General features: G+C 46.1%; 1 pseudogene; it reads right to left on the bottom strand.

The window, feature by feature from the left end:
- Nucleotides 1-8,679: 8,679 nt before the first annotated feature.
- The window catches only part of LOC119379629 (putative nuclease HARBI1), a 76,756-nt pseudogene continuing 67,089 nt past the window's right edge, over nucleotides 8,680-18,346 (bottom strand).

Consider the following 18,346-nt stretch of genomic DNA (forward strand, 5'->3'; position numbering starts at 1 on the left):
CTACCACTTCCGGCTTCCTCCGGTACAAGCACCTGTCGACGTGGAGCTTGGCGTCAGCAGCCCAAGTCCTCTCTACACGCCCGAGGGACCCGAGCTGAGAAGATCTACACGAACTCGTAGACCAGTCGTTCGCTTTGGCTCCAGTGTTTAGAAACACTGTGCATATATTTAAGCTTAAAAGGGAGGAGTGTTAGGACGCGGCACCAAACGCCGCTCTATGTGTTGAGGCGCACGTGAGCCACGTGTGAATGGCGTCATCCGTGTGCCGCTATTGATCGGAACGCGAAATAAACCTTTTGTACTGTTGCTGAGCGTCTGGCTCCGAGTCACGTCCATTACAATCTGACAAAAAAAGCTAGATACCAAAAAGGACTCCAGGTTCTATACAGCAGAGACGCACTGGAACATTCTAGTAAAATTGCAATGTCGCACTACAAATCGCGTGGCTTCCCTGAGCGTTTAATACATTACAATGCAGCCCCCTGTGTTTTCATTGGGTGGTGGTATGCTGTCCTTAGAACCCACATGCTTTGTGTTCCGACACTTCAATTTTACTAAAATATTCCAGCGGGTCTCTTTTGTATAGAACTGGGAGGCCTTTTTGGTAAGTAGCTTATTTCTGGTCAGATATGATTTTTTCCCTATTTTCCATGCAGTTACAGCAGGGCGCCGTTGATGCCGCCATGAGATGATGCCACGTGCAGATGATGTCTCTAAATCCTGGAAATGGCTGCCTCTTTTTGTGCCTTATGTTGGTTTACAATGTCTTTTCATGCTAGAGAATACTTTTGTTTGCATACTTGGCAGCTTGCTATGCGATCAGTAGAGACCGTATTTTAGGCAAATGCTTATTTTGTTCCTTGTGCTCCTATCGCGCTATTTTGATATATGAGCATAAATTAGAGGCTAAGAAGGGCTTTTATAGTGTTTTAGAGTGCTGTGGGCGTTCATTAGACACATCTACCCTCTTCATGCATGTTAATCATCATGGGTGTTCGTCGTCTTCATCGGTGGTGGAAACGCTGCTTGATTGTGAGATCTGTGCCTCGGGTGTGGTCGGTGAACTGCGAGACAGGTCGCAGTGGTGACGTAGAGCGGCGAAGGGGCGACGGTGAGCGGCGTCTAGTGGGGCGGTAAGTTGGTGCCGTCTCGGATGTTGCAGTTGGCGATGGAGAGCGACGTGGCGGCGGAGCGTAAGGACGGCGTTGAAAAGTGGCCCCGGCGGCACCATCATCCCGTTCGTAGGTGTCGAATCCACGGCGCTTGTCCTGCTGACGCTTACGACAAAAGCGTGCAATGTGGCCACGATACCCTCAGTAATAGCAGACCGAACGAGGCGATCGCCATGGTGGGTGAAAGGGCTGGCTACGCGCACTCGGTGTCATCGAAGCCAGGTGGACAGGCGTCGAGTGTGCAGACATCGATTGCACGACACCTGGTGAACCAGCGAGGACTTGTGCGTACGTTGGTTGGAGTCGAGGGGTCAGAGAGTTCACATACGCTGGAGCGGCCATGGACGCCAACTCCTCATTGATCACGTCGCGCAAAAGAGTGCTGGAGGCGTGAGGTGGACAAGGGGTCGCTGATAGGCCAAGAGATTGTAGCTCTTCCCGTATGATCGCGCGGATCATAGCACGCAACGAGGGATCGGCGGTGGCGGTGTTAGGGATGTCCGGCGGCAACCGTTGGGACTCGAGTTCCTCTAGGCGTTGGCACGTGGCAACAACGTCGGCGACTGTTGTCGGGTTCTGAATGGCCAACGCATTGAAGGCGATAGTGCCGATGCCTTTCAGCAGATGGCGAACCCTCTCTGATTCGGTCATGGAGGTGTTGAAACGTCGGCAAAGAGCAAGCACATCCTCAGTGTATGAGGTGTAGGATTCGCCAAGTCGTTGCTTGCGAGCGTCCAAGGTCTTCTTTGCGAGGGCAGAACGAACTGCCGGAGTGCCGAAAATTTGGCGAAGCTGTTGCTTGAAATGGGTCCAGTCCGTGAAATCAATTTCGTGATTGAAATACCACGTTTTCGCTATGTCCGTGAGGTAGAAAGAAACACGGCGAAGCTTGGCCGGATCATCCCAGTTGTTTGTTGAACTCACTCGGTCGTAGTGGTCCAACCAATCCTCCACATCTTCAACTCGAAGTCCGGCGAACATGGGGGGATCACGCTGGTGCCCACTGATAATCCATGGTGGATAGGCCGTGGTGATGCCCATTCCTCCTCTTTGGGACAAACGTCCATTATCACGCATCGGATCGAGACGGATGGCACTTCTATCGTACGCCGTCGACCATATCGCGTCTCTTCATCAGAGAGGAAGGTCATTGAAGAAAATGTCGCCGATATGTTGCAACGGAAGATCATACGTCCCTCAGCGAGTCCTTGGTCATCTCCCGTTGTTTTAGTATGGCAAAAAGATGGCTCCGTGAGATTTTGCCTAGACTACCGGGCACTTAATACGTCACCCGCAAGGATGTCTACCCCGTGCCGCGCATAGACGATGCCTTGGATTCACTACAGGGTACCGAGTACTTCTCAAGTCTAGACCTGCGTTCGGGCCATTGGCAGATACCCATGCACGAGGACGACAAAGAAAAGACAGCGTTTTCTACGCCAGATGGGCTCTACGAATTCAACGTCATGCCATTCGGCCTTTGCAATGCTCCAGCAACATTCGAGCGCATGATTGACACCGTTTTGCGAGGCCTGAAATGGAAAACTTGCTTGTGCTATTTGGACGATATCGTTATTTTCTCATCAATATTCCATCAGCATTTGCAACGTCTGGACGAAGTTCTCACGTGTCTTGCCAACGCAGGCCTTCAGCTGAACACCAAGAAGTGCCGCTTTGCGAGCAAGACAATTAAAGTGTTAGGTTACATCGTAAGCACGGACGGCATTCGTCCTGATCCAGACAAGATTTCCGCTGTCCAGCGCTTCCCGCGTCCTGAAAAAGCTAAAGATTTGCGCAGTTTTCTCGGCCTCGCTTCCTATTTTCGTCGATTCATTCGAGAATTCGCCTCTATCGCTTCGCCTTTGCACAAGCTGCTCGGCTCCGGCGTTCCCTTTGCGTGGTCTCCTGAATGTGAATCGGCGTTTGTTCATCTGAAGTGTGCCCTCAAGTCCGAACCAGTCCTTTGCCATTTCTATGAAACCGCACCTACACTCCTGCATACGGACGCTAGTGGTCATGGCATTGGTGGTATTCTGCTACAGAGAGACAAGTGCTCACGCGAGAGGGTTGTCTCATACGCCAGCCGTGTACTGACACCCGCCGAAAAGAATTATACCATCACCGAGCAGGAGTGCCTAGCCGTCGTTTGGTCTGTACAGAAGTTTCGACCTTACCTTCACGGCCGCCACTTTACTGTGGTTACAGACCATCACGCCTTGTGCTGGCTCTCGACACTCAAGAACTTGTCTGGCCGCCTTGGTCGCTGGATTCTTCGTTTGCAAGAATATGACTTCAGTATTACATACACGTCGGGGAAAAAACACCAAGACGCCGACGCACTTTCGCGCTGCCCGCTTCCTTCGGAACCATATAACGGCACCACCACTACCACACGCGACGAGCTCTCGGCCGTCCCTTCTCCATACGTTTCATGCTCAGCTACTATGGGCACGACTTATTCCAACGAGTGTGGTTCATTGTTATCTCACCAACGCGCTGATCCTTACTGTCACCGCCTTATGGACCGCCTTGACGGGACTTCTCGGCCCCCTAACGCCCGTCTTTGTCGACAGCTGACGCAATTCAAGCTCGACAACTGCGTCCTGTACCGCCATATCTACCATCCTGACGGTCAACGCTGGGTGCCCGTTCTCCCTCGCTCTCTTCGAGCTCAAGTCCTCAAGGCATACCACGACGACATGACCGCTGGACACTTGGGATTTCAGAAAACGCACGATCGCATCAGATGTCACTACTACTGGCCGGGCTTGTCCACAAGTGTAGCGAAGTGCGTTGCGCGTGCGCCCTTTGTCAGCGTCGAAAGCTCCCCACATCAGCTCAAAGCGGACAACTACAACCACTCCCGTGTCCACTGGAACCATTTGAGGTAGTTGGCATCGATCTGTACGGTCCGCTTCCGATGACAGTCACCGGTAATCGATGGATCGTTACAGCTGTCGACCATCTGACACGCTACGCCGAAACAACTTCCGTGGCTTCTGCATCAGCTTCCGAAGTTGCTGATTTTATACTCCGAGCCATAATCCTTCGTCACGGTGCTCCTCGTGTCATCCTGAGCGACCGTGGAAAGGTATTCCTTTCACAACTCGTTGACGAAGAGCTCAAGGCATCCGGCACCACCTACAAGACAAGCTCCAGTTACCATCCGCAAACGAACGGGCTGACTGACGCTTTCATCGCACGCTCTCAGACATGATAGCCATGTATATCCAACCGGACCACACAAACTGGGACGCAATTTTGCCATTTGTGACTTTCGCGTACAATACCTCCGTACAGCGTACAACCGGTTACTCGCCGTTCTATCTCGTCCGTGGTCGTTTCCCCTCTTCTTTCCTCGACGTTTCCTTCTTCTCTGCGCCTGTTAAACCATCTCCATCCACCAGTGAAGGATACGTGTCCCGGCTGCTTCATTGCCGCCAGCTGGCCCGCGTCAACACTGAAGCAAGGCAACAGGACCGCAAGCTTGACTATGATGCATCTCATCGCTCCGTGTCCTTCAGCCCTGGCGATGAAGTGCTCCTTCCCGTTCGCACTACTGGCTTGTGCGAAAAATTTCAGTTACGCTTTATTGCCCCTACACGGTCTTGGAGCAAACGTCTCCCGTTAACTATCGCGTGGTACCCGTTGTTCTTCCAGCGGACCGCCGCTGCCGGGCCGCAGAGATAGTCCACGTATCGCGCATGAAGCCTTTCACAAGGCGCTCTTCTTCGCTTTAAACTGCGGTCAGGATGACCGCTCTCGCGTGGTGGGGAAGCTAGTGTGGGCGTTCATTAGACACATCTACCCTCTTCATGCACGTTCATCATCATGGGTGTTCGTCGTCTTCATCGGTGGTGGGAACGCTGCTTTATTGTGAGATCTGTGCCTCGGGTGCGATCGCTTCACCGTGATTTCGGGGCCTAATAAAGGTCGCGTTAACAGTTGCGTCACAGTGCCTATAAATGCCTATTTTTGGCGTTCGTGCCTAAATGCTTACAAATGCCTATAAATGCCTATTTTCAAAATTGGCGCTTATATGAACGCCATTTAGCCTCAAGTTTCGCTCGCCGGTGCTGTTTGAGACTGTTATACATGTTACCGCGTAACATTGACTGCTGTGTACTACAGGGTTCAACCTGGTCCTCTAGTTCGACCAACTCCCGGAAACGACCGCCAGCAGCAGTAAAGCGGGACACGCCGGCGAGCATTCGCCGCAGCGCTGACATGGCGCGAGTGGTTGGCGAATGCCAAACCGCGGAGAGCCGTCAGCGGAAAGCAGAGTGAGGAGCAAATAAAAAAGAAAGAAAAACGTGATGTGCACGCAGCTTTTGTTTGTGTGTATTTACTTTTTTATTATTATTTGTATATACTGCAGGGTGACTCCACGTAAGATCGAACAAACGATGGCTGGTCGACCTCTTAAATTTATTTCAAAATTTCATATCTTATTGCCTGATGAGTGCAAAGAAGAGATCCGCAATTTGTTTTGCCGCCAAAAATGTTTTCGAAGCACAGGAAATCAATAATGACGAAGAGGTGGAGTGGAGCGCTCATCCGCTCCGCCGTTTCGGCCAAATTTCGTTATAAATTGCACAAAATGTAGTAAAGTTAGGTAGCTGAAATTTCTTTAACTCAATATATGCATGTTTTTGCTTCTGCTCAGGTATTTTTAGTTTTTATGTGTAGTGTAGATGTTTTTATAAAAAACCTCCAAATTGGCCCAGGAAACGTTATTTTCTTTACTTTGAACGTCTTTATCTCAAAAAAGCCTTGTAGCAGAGCGACACAAATTCCGCATTACATTCTTCGCATGCTTATCTACCAAACTGCCGAATCTTGTATTTATATAACGTTTCAGTAAAGAGATATGATCGGGCTAAATTCAAGAAAACACCGAACAATGAAAACTTCTGACGACAATTAAAAAAATAACCATTTTTTTATATTTCTTAAACTTTGTCCACTCATTCTCCTCCACATCAGCTTTCACAATCATTGAAAACATGTTGCATAATGTGGTGGCACTAATAGTTACGGCCCCTCCAATGAGACCCTTAGGCAAGGATTGGCAATTCCGACGTCTTGCCCAGCAAGTGTATGAAATGCAGGCGGGATTGGATTTCTTTTTGTTAAAAGGCCAGCAGCTACCGAAAAAGGTGTCGCCGGCACTGAAGACGTTAATTTTGAAGTTATTTGGTCACTGCAGCGGCCACGAGCGCGGGGCTATCGAGCAGGCGCGCGCGCACCCGAGATGCGTTGTAAGAGACGGCGCAGTGAGAGCTCGTTTTCGCGTCCTCAGACCGATTGAGTTCGAAACAGCAACGCCTCTCGGGTGACTTGAACGCACGTGCACTGGAGCTTCGTTATTCTATCCGCCCTCTGCTCGCATCGCAGCTAGGCGCTGATAACACGGCGGAGATGGGCAATGAGTTTTTGATGTGTTTAATTTCATGCCCCAAGTGTTACACCAGGAATAAATTGCCTGAAGTGAATTGTTAAGTTTAATTTGGTCGTCTGAGTTGCGTACAACTGCGTACAAGACACAGTCGTCGGCAAACAATCGCAGCTGAACAGAGTTATCAACGGAGAACTGGATGTCGTTAATAAACATTAAAAACAACAAAGGTGCAAGAACCAATCCCTGAGGTACACAAGAATAAACATCAAGTGGTTGTGACAGATGATTATCAATTTTTACGGACTGTTTTCGTTTAGTTAAGAAACTGTTAATCCAGGATACTATTCTATTATCAATACCAAAAGCCGATAGTTTTGTGATTAAATCCTGGTGCGGGACAACGTCGAACGCCTTAGAAAATTCTAAAAATATGGCATCTAATTGGCCGTTATCGTTGATTGCGTTGGCTATGTCGTGCGTTAATTCAGCTAATTGGGTTAAAGTTTAGAGGCCTGATCTGAAACCATGCTGTTGTTTACAAAGAACTTCGTTTGTTTCTAGACGAGTTATTATGGCCTTGAAAATTACATGTTCTATTATTTTGCAGCACGAGCTCGTAAGCGACACTGGGCGGTAGTTGCTTATTTCTAGTTTTGAGCCTGATTTATGTATAGGAACTACTACAGCGTTACACCAGTCGTCTGGTATTTTTGAAGTTTGGAGAGATAACGTGTATATTTTAAAGAGGTGCTTCGATGTGCACTTAGCATATCGGCTTAAAATTAGTTAGTGACATGATCGGCGTTCACTCGAAGGTGTTCACTGCAGTAGCGTAGCCAGAAATCATTTTCAGGGAGGGGGGATGGGGGGACAACCATACTTTATATATGTTCATGCATGCATTTGTATGTGTGCGTGTGTATACACACACGCAAAACTGAAGAGTTTCGGGGTGGGCGGGAGGTTGAACCCCACCCCCCGCCTGGCTACGCCAGTGCTTCACTGCCAGCGGAGAAACTGGCTTTACGCAATTCGACCCGGCCAATAAAGGAATCCATGCCTTTGGGTGTTTTAGCAATCTGGCTGTCTGCTCCTGTTCTGCACTTCTCAGTCATGCCGGAAAGGCGCTCAGGAGTGTGTTCATTCGACAGTGGACACTCCACTAACTCTGCAGAACACCGGAGTGCGAACCGTGTGGGACTAATCACGCTATGTTCAAGTGTTGGCGCCTTTGTGTCATCTTAAGCAATCACATTTTTGTTTTCCTGACGTAGATAGAGGTCGCGCACGTCTTCGTTTGAAATTATTTGCATTTATGTGAAAATTTATTTTGCCTATATTTAAGATTTTGGAAGTCTAAGACATTGGTTTGCCTGCCTATTTTTGGCGCCTAAAACATGCTTTTTTAGTGCCTAAAAATCCGGCCTCTAGTGATCAGTTTCGAAAAAAAAATGTTTTTCGTGGCTCTTTGTGTCAGCTTCGTGCTGAAGTTTGTACCTGTGGGACTACCCCCTTTATCTTTCTGCTGCAGTACTATTTTTGTGTGTGTGTGTGTGTGTGTGTGTGTGTGTGTGTGTGTGTGTGTTTGTGTGTGTGTTTGTTTACTGTCTTTGACAGTTACATCTGGTTTACTGGGCAGCCCGTTCGTTTTTTTTTTTCAGTCCCAATATAATCAGCTCGCTGTTTACTTTGTTTCAAGTAGTTCTGTGGTAAAATTGCTTACTTGTGCATTTGTATGCATTTATATTATAGTATGTATTGATATACATACTTGTCACGTGGTTCCGACATTTTAGAAGGCCATGTTTCCTCTCAGAGCATCTTTTGTTCGTTGTTTCAACAGAAAGCTTTCTGGTAATGAAAGTGCTTTCTATGTAGTGTCTTATGCTGATATTGTATATTTTATAAGATTTGGAAGAATTTTATATGGGCAAGTCACCTGTTATTGAGAATTCCCCATGTAGGTTGCTGCTCATCTCAATGGAGACTCGAAAGACCACTGCTACTTGAAGTACCAACTCTTGTCCCATACATCAAGCAGTGCCATTTGTGTTCATATTTTGCTTTGCAATATAGGTGCAAGTGTTTTATTTATACCAACAGTTGTCATCTACAGAAAAATGTTCAAAGACAGTGCATCAAATGTTTTTTGCTATTCATACAACTGTTTACTGAACTGCAATAAACCTTTGTTAATACAAACGTGTGAATGCTGAAGCTGTCAGTGCCTTTGTTTTGATTCCCAGTTTCTACAAAGACTACATTACTGCTCGGCGCTTTAAGTGAACCACTGCTGTCCGACTCTCCTGTGGAGTCCTCATCGAAAGCTGGTTCATCGTCGTCAGCTTCCTCGTCAGTGCTTTCACAATCAAAGGAATCCTTTGATATGAGAATGATAGTGTGCAGAACACAGGATACCAGCACATAATCGTTCATGAGTGAAGTGGCATTCATGTCAAGGTATTTTAACCGCCTGAATTTGCCTTTTAGATGGGCGAATCCACGCGCAATGACTGATTTCTGCGCTTAGTCTTTCATTGAATTCTTGTGCGCTTAGATGGCCATTGTTTCTGTAAGGTCGCATCAACCCAAGTGAGAGCGCATATGCCGAGTCGTAAAGAATGTGGAAGCTTCGCGGTAGCTTCTCTATTATCCTGGCCATGCCTGAAGCACTAAACACTTTCAAGTCGTGCATTCTTCCTGGAGAGTCTGTGTGCACATGTGTAAACGCCGGTTGCTATTACGGCACCCCTGCAGGATGACCGAGTGAAACTATTTGCGGTTGTAATAAGCATCCTGCTCAATCTCTGGGGCCTTGATGGCAATATGGCAGCCATCCACAGCAACTACAACTCCAGGAAACCGCCAACTGCGATAAAAGTCGTTGGCTACGTCCTGCAAAGACAAAGGGCACTGGATAAAGTCTGGTGCTGCACCTGCCCAAAGTCCAATGATGTTCTCAGTGACGTAATGCAGGAGGCCCTTGTTGAAATCAAAACGCTCGGCAACACTGCGGAAGGACTCTTGGTTGCCAAGCAGCCATAGAGCCATTAGTACCTTTGTCTGGAGATGTATTCTTGGTGTCCTTTGCATGGAGAGTCTGTCCTGTGTTGGCTTCCAGGTCCTTCAGCAGGACCTGTGAGCCAACAGTACAGTTTGGATTGTGAATGATAGCTTATGCATAGTGCAGTGAGCCCTGTTATCCCTAGGTATACTTGTCACAACATATTAAGTCTGCATACATTCATTGTGGCCTTGCATAATTCGTGCGGTGTTGCGTGCAGCGACCTTCTAGAAAAAGTGTTCCAACAGACTGCTGTTAAGTGAAAGGCAGAGGCGTCAGCTACGGGGGGAAGGGTAGGGCAGATTAAAACCGCGTGCATTGTTTAAAAAGACAAGGTGTGCAAATAGTGAATTTTAGAACCGAATAGAATAGTGATGACACCAAATTTAACACTATCACAACAGTTTTGGAACATAAAGGATGTCACTTGCAATGTAGCCCTAAAATTTTGCAATATCTGTTTGAAACATACGTTCACAAGCTTAAAGAAAATATTACGATTACTTCTAGCTGCCAAATAATACTACTGTTCATGTAAACTTAGGTAAGTTCGTGTATAGCAGCGACTAGCTCAGCCTTTGAGATGTTTTGCAACCTGCAGGCTGAAATACACCACTGACCGCAGTGACAACCGCTGGACGCCCCAACATGGAAGTTTTAAGCAAAGCCACCATCCGGTGATACATATCGCGTCTGTAGTCCCGTAAAAGCTTAAGCTGCACGCATTGTGATAATCCAACGACTAAAACCGGAAAAGTGACCCCTCTCTATTCGACCCCTTCGTTGCTTTGGGGTTTTTCCCATAGATGCTGAATATTAGAAAAATTTACGGTCTTTTGAATATAATCGATTAGTTATTCGAGCATTCGCGCCTATATTTAAAACTGATAGGAGTACTTACCTCAAAAGTGTTTCTGTCCATCCTGAAGCTGCTCTTTGAATTGTGTGTGTGTGTATCTGGGCACAATGTTGATCACGTAATCCTGGATGCCTCGGATCATACGGGTTTCTGTCTTCCTGCGATCTGCAATGAGCCATCAGCCGGCATGCTGCCGAGCAGAAAGAAATCCTGTGATGACGTACCTTTGAGAACAACACGAACAGTTTGCATCGCATACATATGCCACTGCTGCTGCCTCCATCGCCGCGCATCAAGTTCTTCTAGCTCATCATATATCAAGAACAGCAGTAGGTTGTTTATCGGCGGTGCCATCTTCAAAAAACCGCGTGCTAGCGGATGCGGAAACAACGTAACATTCGTCATGTGACGTGTTCCTGCCGCTGGAAGTAGCCGGCGGAAAGCCGCCGTTAAGTTAAGCTCTGAAAGCGTCACACTCGAGCACACTCAGGTGTGCTCCTTTGGAGTACAGAGCGCGCTAACTTAACACGCTCATTGGCTGGTGGCAGGCGTTCTCCAAGCGAGTTCGGTCCCTGCTGAGGCAAGCACTGTAGTGTGGTAACCAGGATCGACACTCGCCTGCCTCAAGATATCCAGCGTGCCTATACTTCCATTGTTGAATTGACATATACAATGTTATAGTTTAAACAAAACAGTGTGCGGGCTTACATAGACATTTTTAGGGACACGCTGTCAGAGCATCCCATTGAAGCATTCATTCGCGTTTTTGGTTTTTCCGCAGACACATTTCGTCAAAACATCGTCTGGAGAGAGTTCAGAATACGCAGGCTTCAGTTTGTTCAGGATGTCTTTGTAAAAACCTCCCCTGTGCTTGTATCATCATTTGCCCAGAGCTTTCACTCGGTTGTAGGCACACCAACTTTTCGCACTTTGCGTTTCGGCCTTTGTATCACTTGCAACTTAGCCCTATCTTGTTATATTCTGTAAGAGAACAATCTTGGACAGAAAATTGAGAAAAAAAATGCTTTCACAATGGTAGTACAACACGTTGGTGCAGTGTAAACACGATGTCACTTCGTGTGCCCCACGTGGTAATTTGCGCAATTTGAATAAAAAATAGTCGCGATTACCATTGCTCAATCCTATCAAATTTTAGTATACTTCATCACAAACTAATCAGCATGTATCCTGCGTATGGGAGCACAAACTTAGGTTTGTTTCACTGATTGAAATGTACGTATCTTTTTCACAAAAGCTTAGTTTCGGTTTCAGAGAGGTATACCGGTAGTTGTAAAATCCAACATAACTCTCGAACAAAAGCAGATAGAGAAGTCATTTTTGCTGCAGCACAATTCTGAATGGCTGTACATTCTTAAAATGTCAAATAGTGAAATTGGCTTTTTCCGAAGAAAACGTCGTTTTCAAGGGTGGAAACATACCTTAAGACTGCTGTCAGCTGGAATAAAACGTTTAGCAATGTAGTTCATGAGTGCACTACTTGTTTTTCACACAGTGTAAGCTGCAGCAAAGGAGAAGATCTTTAAAGCTTACTCAAATATTTGTGTTATACCGTCAGGTCTATCACAGCCGATAGCATACGCCAGCCTCCACTACAAACAGATATTCACACAGGATATATTTTAGCAGTGTACACGCCTCCTTCTATCTAATTAGGTAGTGTTTGGAGGGTGCAAGCACGTTTGAGTAAACGACGACACCTACAGGGTGTGTTTTTTTTTAGGACAATACAGATTTTTCAGAAAATTTGTATAACTGTATGGCTCCTGTTGTTTTAGGCCCACGAACTCTACGTCGAGGCGGGAATACTTGACCCGATTAGGAATGACACTGTTCTAACTAATTAAAACTAATTAGCTAATTATCTTTTTATTACTGACTTGAAGGCAGTTGTTTATATCAGAAAGTTGTAGTGCATGACATTACATGGCATTCCCATTTTTTAGAAATCACAAATGTTGCGCGTAATTTGAGATATTCATCATCGAATTTCAAGGGCGATATCGGAACTCATCGCGCCCGGCGCGCACGAGGCGCGACGACTCCGTTACGCCAGACCGGAACTGCCCGCGACAAGGAACGAAATTTGAATAAAGGCGCGTCGTGGCTGTCTTTAAAAGCGGCAAATCATCTCACTACCGCAGCGCATCGCCTTACCTGTGCTTGTGGTGTTTGGTCCTTATCTGCTTCTTTCGAGCTGTGCGCAAGAAAAGCGGAATATCAACGTTTTATTTGTTTGTGAAACACAAAATTTACGAGTAGCCATTGCGGCGCGTCCTCTTGCAGACATGCGAAATAGTTTTTCGCGCCTGTTTGTATTTTATGAAAGAAACAAATAGGCACACCTTTACAAAACCCACTTTAGAATAGTGATTGAAAATCTGTTGATAATTTATTGAAACAAAAGATTTTCAGTTACTTGGCAGAAGCTGTTGAGCTTGCTCAAGATATAGGTACTCAATGGTTTTTCTGTTGAGTATATCACCGAAATAGTCGTTGACAAAAAAATGTTGACTTAATGTTGCGCAATTGTTGAGTACCATTGTATATATCAGCGGGTATTACCAAGCGTGTACAGTATCGAAGCCTTTTTATGGATGAAACCACTAAAAGTAAGGGCCCATACCACCAAAGAACGCATATTACAGACGTCGTCTGTCGCATCGTCTGGCGTAGCGGTCGTCTGGCGCATGAGTACTAGCTGCCTTCAGCAACGTGATTTCTCAAGCCCGTCCGTTCTTATAAGCTCTAACCGAATGACCCACAACATGACTCTTTATGCGGCAAAATGCATTGCGGACTTTTTGCTTTAGTAACCGAAGCAACGCAGTTAAGTGTAACCTCCGAGTACACAGTAGTGCGGCGCAGCAACTATACACTCTAAGCACGGTAACGTTTACTAAAGGTGCACATTTTCGCAAATTTGTGTACCTATAAAATAGAAGCTATCAGTAACCTTTGCAAAATTAACCTGTATTCAAAATGCACAAGTTTACTTTTAAAATTGATGTTACTGAAATAACCTTTAGTACCCATTCACAATATCGAGTGTTCTCACGTAAAAATAGAGGTTACGTTGTAGAGTAGACGGTATACTGTTTAGACAAAACGGCTTGCAGGAGATTTTATACGGCCACCGCTCTGCGCCTCTCATTTCCTTGGCTCTTCTTTCTTCGACAAATTCCAGGAGGTCACGCTCATCGCATGCTTGGATCAGGCAGGTGTGCCACAGCAACGGAAGCACAGCCTTCCACTCCGTCGCACTTCGTGCTGCGCGTGCCTCGTGTTTTTTCCGTGCTTCCTTGCGCGCTTTTAAGACACCGTCTATATACGTACGCTAAGAAATGCGAACTTTTGCGGAAGGTGTCACATGGAAGGTGCTTCTCGAAACACACGCGATGGCGCATTGTAATAATTCAAGTGCATGACTGCTTATAGAACGTGACATTCGCGGTGACCGAGGCCAAACGCGTCACTTTCGCTCATTAGAAGAGGCAGCTAACAAAACATTCGCGTATTCGAGGCGACTTGGAGTTAGCATGCTCTATAGTAATGATCAACCGCGATTCATTATTAAAATGTGGTCGACCCGTCAACAAAATGAAGACCAGAGGTTTTATAGCAGTACCATGATATACGTGTCAGGCCATCCTCTCTTGGTCCAGCTTCTATGCAGTTTAAGCATAGGCTGGAGTCATTATAACACTTCAATTAGTTTTATCCTGTCCGTGCGCTTTCAAACTTATCAAACTATGTGTTATCTGATAATAAATACCAGCTGCCTATTTGTTACAGGGCTATTTGACATTTTGTTTACCTTCAAATGTGGGATCAGCAATGGAAACGTGGATAGTGCCAAAATGGGAAGTTGACAAAGCAGGGAAGCTGCTGAAGGCGGTAAAGAAGTGTGCGGAGAATTAACACTGCTTTTCACGGCGTAGAGTATATTCAAAATTGATATACAAACCACTCGCCATACGCCACGTTAAGGCAGTTTTACGTACTTCTCGCAAAACCCAAAGAAATGTCTGAAATCATCGCGTAATACGTAGCTGGCTGGTACGCATGTGCATATTATATACGAATGCTGAATGATATTATCAGAAAACCTCGCAGTAAAAGTATGCATACGCAAAAATACAATAATACCAAGAGCGCTTATCAAGAACCGGAACGCAGTTTTCTCAAGAGATGCAAATTGTAATGCTTAAAAATCTACGTAACTGGATTAAGAGAGGATACTTGTCTGATAACATGGCAGAACTCATGATTAAGAATATCTGTCTTCTTAATTATCTGCTCTTAAATACCTGCTCTTCTTAATTATCGTTTTAGTGGCAGACCAGATTTGAACGACGCGATGATTGTGGGCGAAGCTGTGACGTTATGATGCATGCAAGCTCTAAGCCAACTCCAAAGAAAATTGTTTTGTGTTTTTTCTTGCGATTAGGCAAGCGTACATCTCTTTCCATGGACACCGCGACTGTCGTGCTCTAAGCAGACAAGTACCAGAATTATTGCAAAGCTCCAGCGTGTGTATTCAGGAAAGGGCAGCCCATATGACACCTCCGTGAAAGTTCTCATCACTCTGTGTACATATTTGTACGCTGCATAAGAAAGCCACAGAAAGACGCACGAAAGATTAGGCGTGCACAGAAAGAAGCACTAAAGGAAGAGCCACGCTTCTGTTGCTAGACGACACTTGGCTGGGCCGATCATGCGCGTAGCGAGTGGTACGAAATGTGTCGCAGAAAGAAGATCAAAAGAAAAATAAAATCGGCAGATCCCACGTACCAAGGGAATCGATGTTATGCGAAGCATGCGCGGGATAGTGACTGTGGCAGTAATTTCTCTCATTGAGCGAAACGTTACGGAATGACGCTAGAGAAATATGGACGTGGTATACGCACACTCATATGCTGAAGAGTCGCATATGTATTTTATAACCAAGTTGTTTACAGTTGCGTAACGATGCCAACCGCAACATGGGTGTTACCAACAGCAGACGCGATAAGCTGAAATGTGCTTATATTCTTCAATACTGGATAGCGCTGATCCGAACAGGACAAAGAAGGAACACAGATGCACAGGACGAGGCGTTACTCGCAACTAAGCTTCATTCAGGAAAGTTTCCCTAGATATGTACACAGCAGAGTGGCACGCGCAGGCACACTGCACGTACGTTACAGTCACAGTTACAGATGTTATGCTTATACTTGTACGTTATGACGGAGAACGCACGCACGTTTCACGAACCCGTCTGTATGTGTAGAAGGGGTTCTTGACACTTCTTGAACAAGGTCATCATCACAGTGATCAGTGAGCTCCAGCAGCTCGGACCGGACTTGTTAATCGGATCCGTTCGTGATCGCGGCTATGATGAGTCTTAGTGTAGGGTGAACGTATAGTGCAGCCGGTGGAAATCCTGTATGCCTCATACGGTGAAACGATCTATGATGCCTCCCGTCGTGGACGTGGCAGCGAGGTATTTTGATGCCCTCTCCACATGCAAGCTGTCTTTCACGCAGTATAAGGACGAAGCGTTGTTGGGTCTTGATAAATCAATGTTGAAGTCACCGGTAATGATAAGAGGCCTGGTTCTCAGCATATTTATTGTAGGAAACATTGACCCCGCTTTCTGCGTAATCCACGTGGTCCACGTTGCGGACCACGTGGACGAGTGGATGGTAGTTGAGAATCTTCTAGAGGTGTTCTGTCTTCAGCCTCCACACTTTCCTTGCGTCCGCCGCGGTGGTGTAGCGGTTACGGTGCTCGGCTACTGACCCGAAGGTCGCGGGTTCGATCCCGGCCGCGGCGGTCGCATTTCGATGGAGGCAAAATGCTCAATGCCCGTGTACTGTGCGATCTCGGTGCAGCGTTAAATACCAGATGGTCAAAATTTCCGGAGCCCTTCGCTACGGCGTCCGTCATAACCACGTCGTGGTTTTGGGACATAAAACCCTCACAATTATTATTATTATCACTTTCCTTGCATGTCAATGTGTGTGTTCGCGGTTACTGTGTTGGTTGCGACTCTGTATCACTTGTGGCACATACCCGCATAAATTTAAGTCTGGTTTACGGGTATGGGCCACATGTGACTGAGGCGACAGGGTTTAATGACGTAGGCGACAGGTATTTTGCGTTATTCATGTCATGACCAGTGAATCGGTTTCGTCATACACTGATACCCTGCTATGCCAATTTTGGTATATTAAATGTTATGGAGACGACCAGGAGAGTGCCCAGACGTAGGCGGCTAGATAGATAGATACGTAGATAGAAACGGCCAAAGTGCCTGAGGTTCGCTAAGAAATGCTTCGCATTTAAAAGAGGCACATACCCTCTGTTAGGCGACACCTGGGTCGGTGGACCACGGGTAGAGCGGTCACACTGAGTGGAGCCCCCTGCAAATAATACGTGATCAGCGTCGTGCTTCCCCTTAAGTACAGTAATGTGTGCGGCATACCATAACTGCTGGCACTTTGCACATAAGCAAGACAGATGAAACCCAGAAGGTAGCCAAAAAGAGGGGGATTGTCAGTCCTTTACTTTTGTCGCTCGGGTTTTGCGTGCTCACAAGAAAAAAAACATGCACCATTCGAAAATAATCCATATTTCACTGCTTTATACCTCCAATGCGTCAAAGTTAGCGTGATAGTCATCAATACACATTAGTTTATTGATTAACTTTACGAATATAGCTTCAGGTACTTGTCTAGCTGATAGAAGGCCTACTCAAATCGTGTCTCCTTGTTGTCGCCTGTGGTTAGTACAAATTTACAGAAGCAGGTGGTCGGGATCTGCTCTCTTGCTGCACGCACAATCATGTTTCATCAGTCAATATGTCAGTTGCTGATTCTGCAAACACCTTGCTGGACAGTGGATCCTAAAAGGAGAGGACCGTTATTCTACACTATCCCTGCGGTTACTGCCACATTGCACACAACTGCCGATAACATGCAATGTAAGACACATGCTACCCCCCCCTCTCCTAAAAAAATATTAAAGGATTTCATTTTACCAATACATAAGCGTTCCTCAAATCTAGTATCCTGTGCAATACGTTTATCGGAAAACAGAAATCTTATTTGAAAACGCACGTTAATCCCAAATGCAATTTACTTCTGTTTAGCACAAGAGTCAGCAATACAATAATGTAAGTGACAGTTTAGTAGCAGAAACACGACAGCAGGTGATCAGAAACAGAAATATTACAATTTACATTTTTCAGTGACCATACTTGGCATTTCACGTGGAGCTTGAATATGCTTGTACCTAATCGTTTTCCTCAAGGGGCATATTCCACTTGACAGTTCATAACCTCGGCTGCACCGAACGTAAGGCATATCGGCGTCTGGTAGTTTCCAAGCTGCCTGATAGGAGATCCTCCCAGCATACCTTGGGCAGGATGTATGCTGTAAACAGTTCCAACGCAACACATTGAATATCGCGGGAAAAAAAAAAGAAAAACAGCATTTGTGCAGTCTACGTACATTTCAACATTCCCGCTTTGACAGTTATATCACATGTATACTGATTCATCATTTCTAACCACAATGACACGTTATTTTCACCCTAGAACAGAACGATAACAACAAAAAAGTTATCTTAGTGTCAGAGAAGAAATTCTTATCGCCAAAAAACTAAGATCATCGAAAGACATACCAACCACACTAACCATGTCCCCCTCTGGACTCCTACTTTGCACGATTGCTGGCATTCGTGCTATCTGAAAAATCGTTAAGCCACAGCGTATCACTTATTGCGTAACATATCATTCTCAGCTGCCCCGTTTCGATAGCGACGCAGTTAGACGTAATCGAGCGACG

The sequence above is a fragment of the Rhipicephalus sanguineus genome, chromosome 1, assembly GCF_013339695.2.
Source record: "Rhipicephalus sanguineus isolate Rsan-2018 chromosome 1, BIME_Rsan_1.4, whole genome shotgun sequence".
Classification (NCBI taxonomy): Eukaryota; Metazoa; Arthropoda; class Arachnida; order Ixodida; family Ixodidae; genus Rhipicephalus; species Rhipicephalus sanguineus.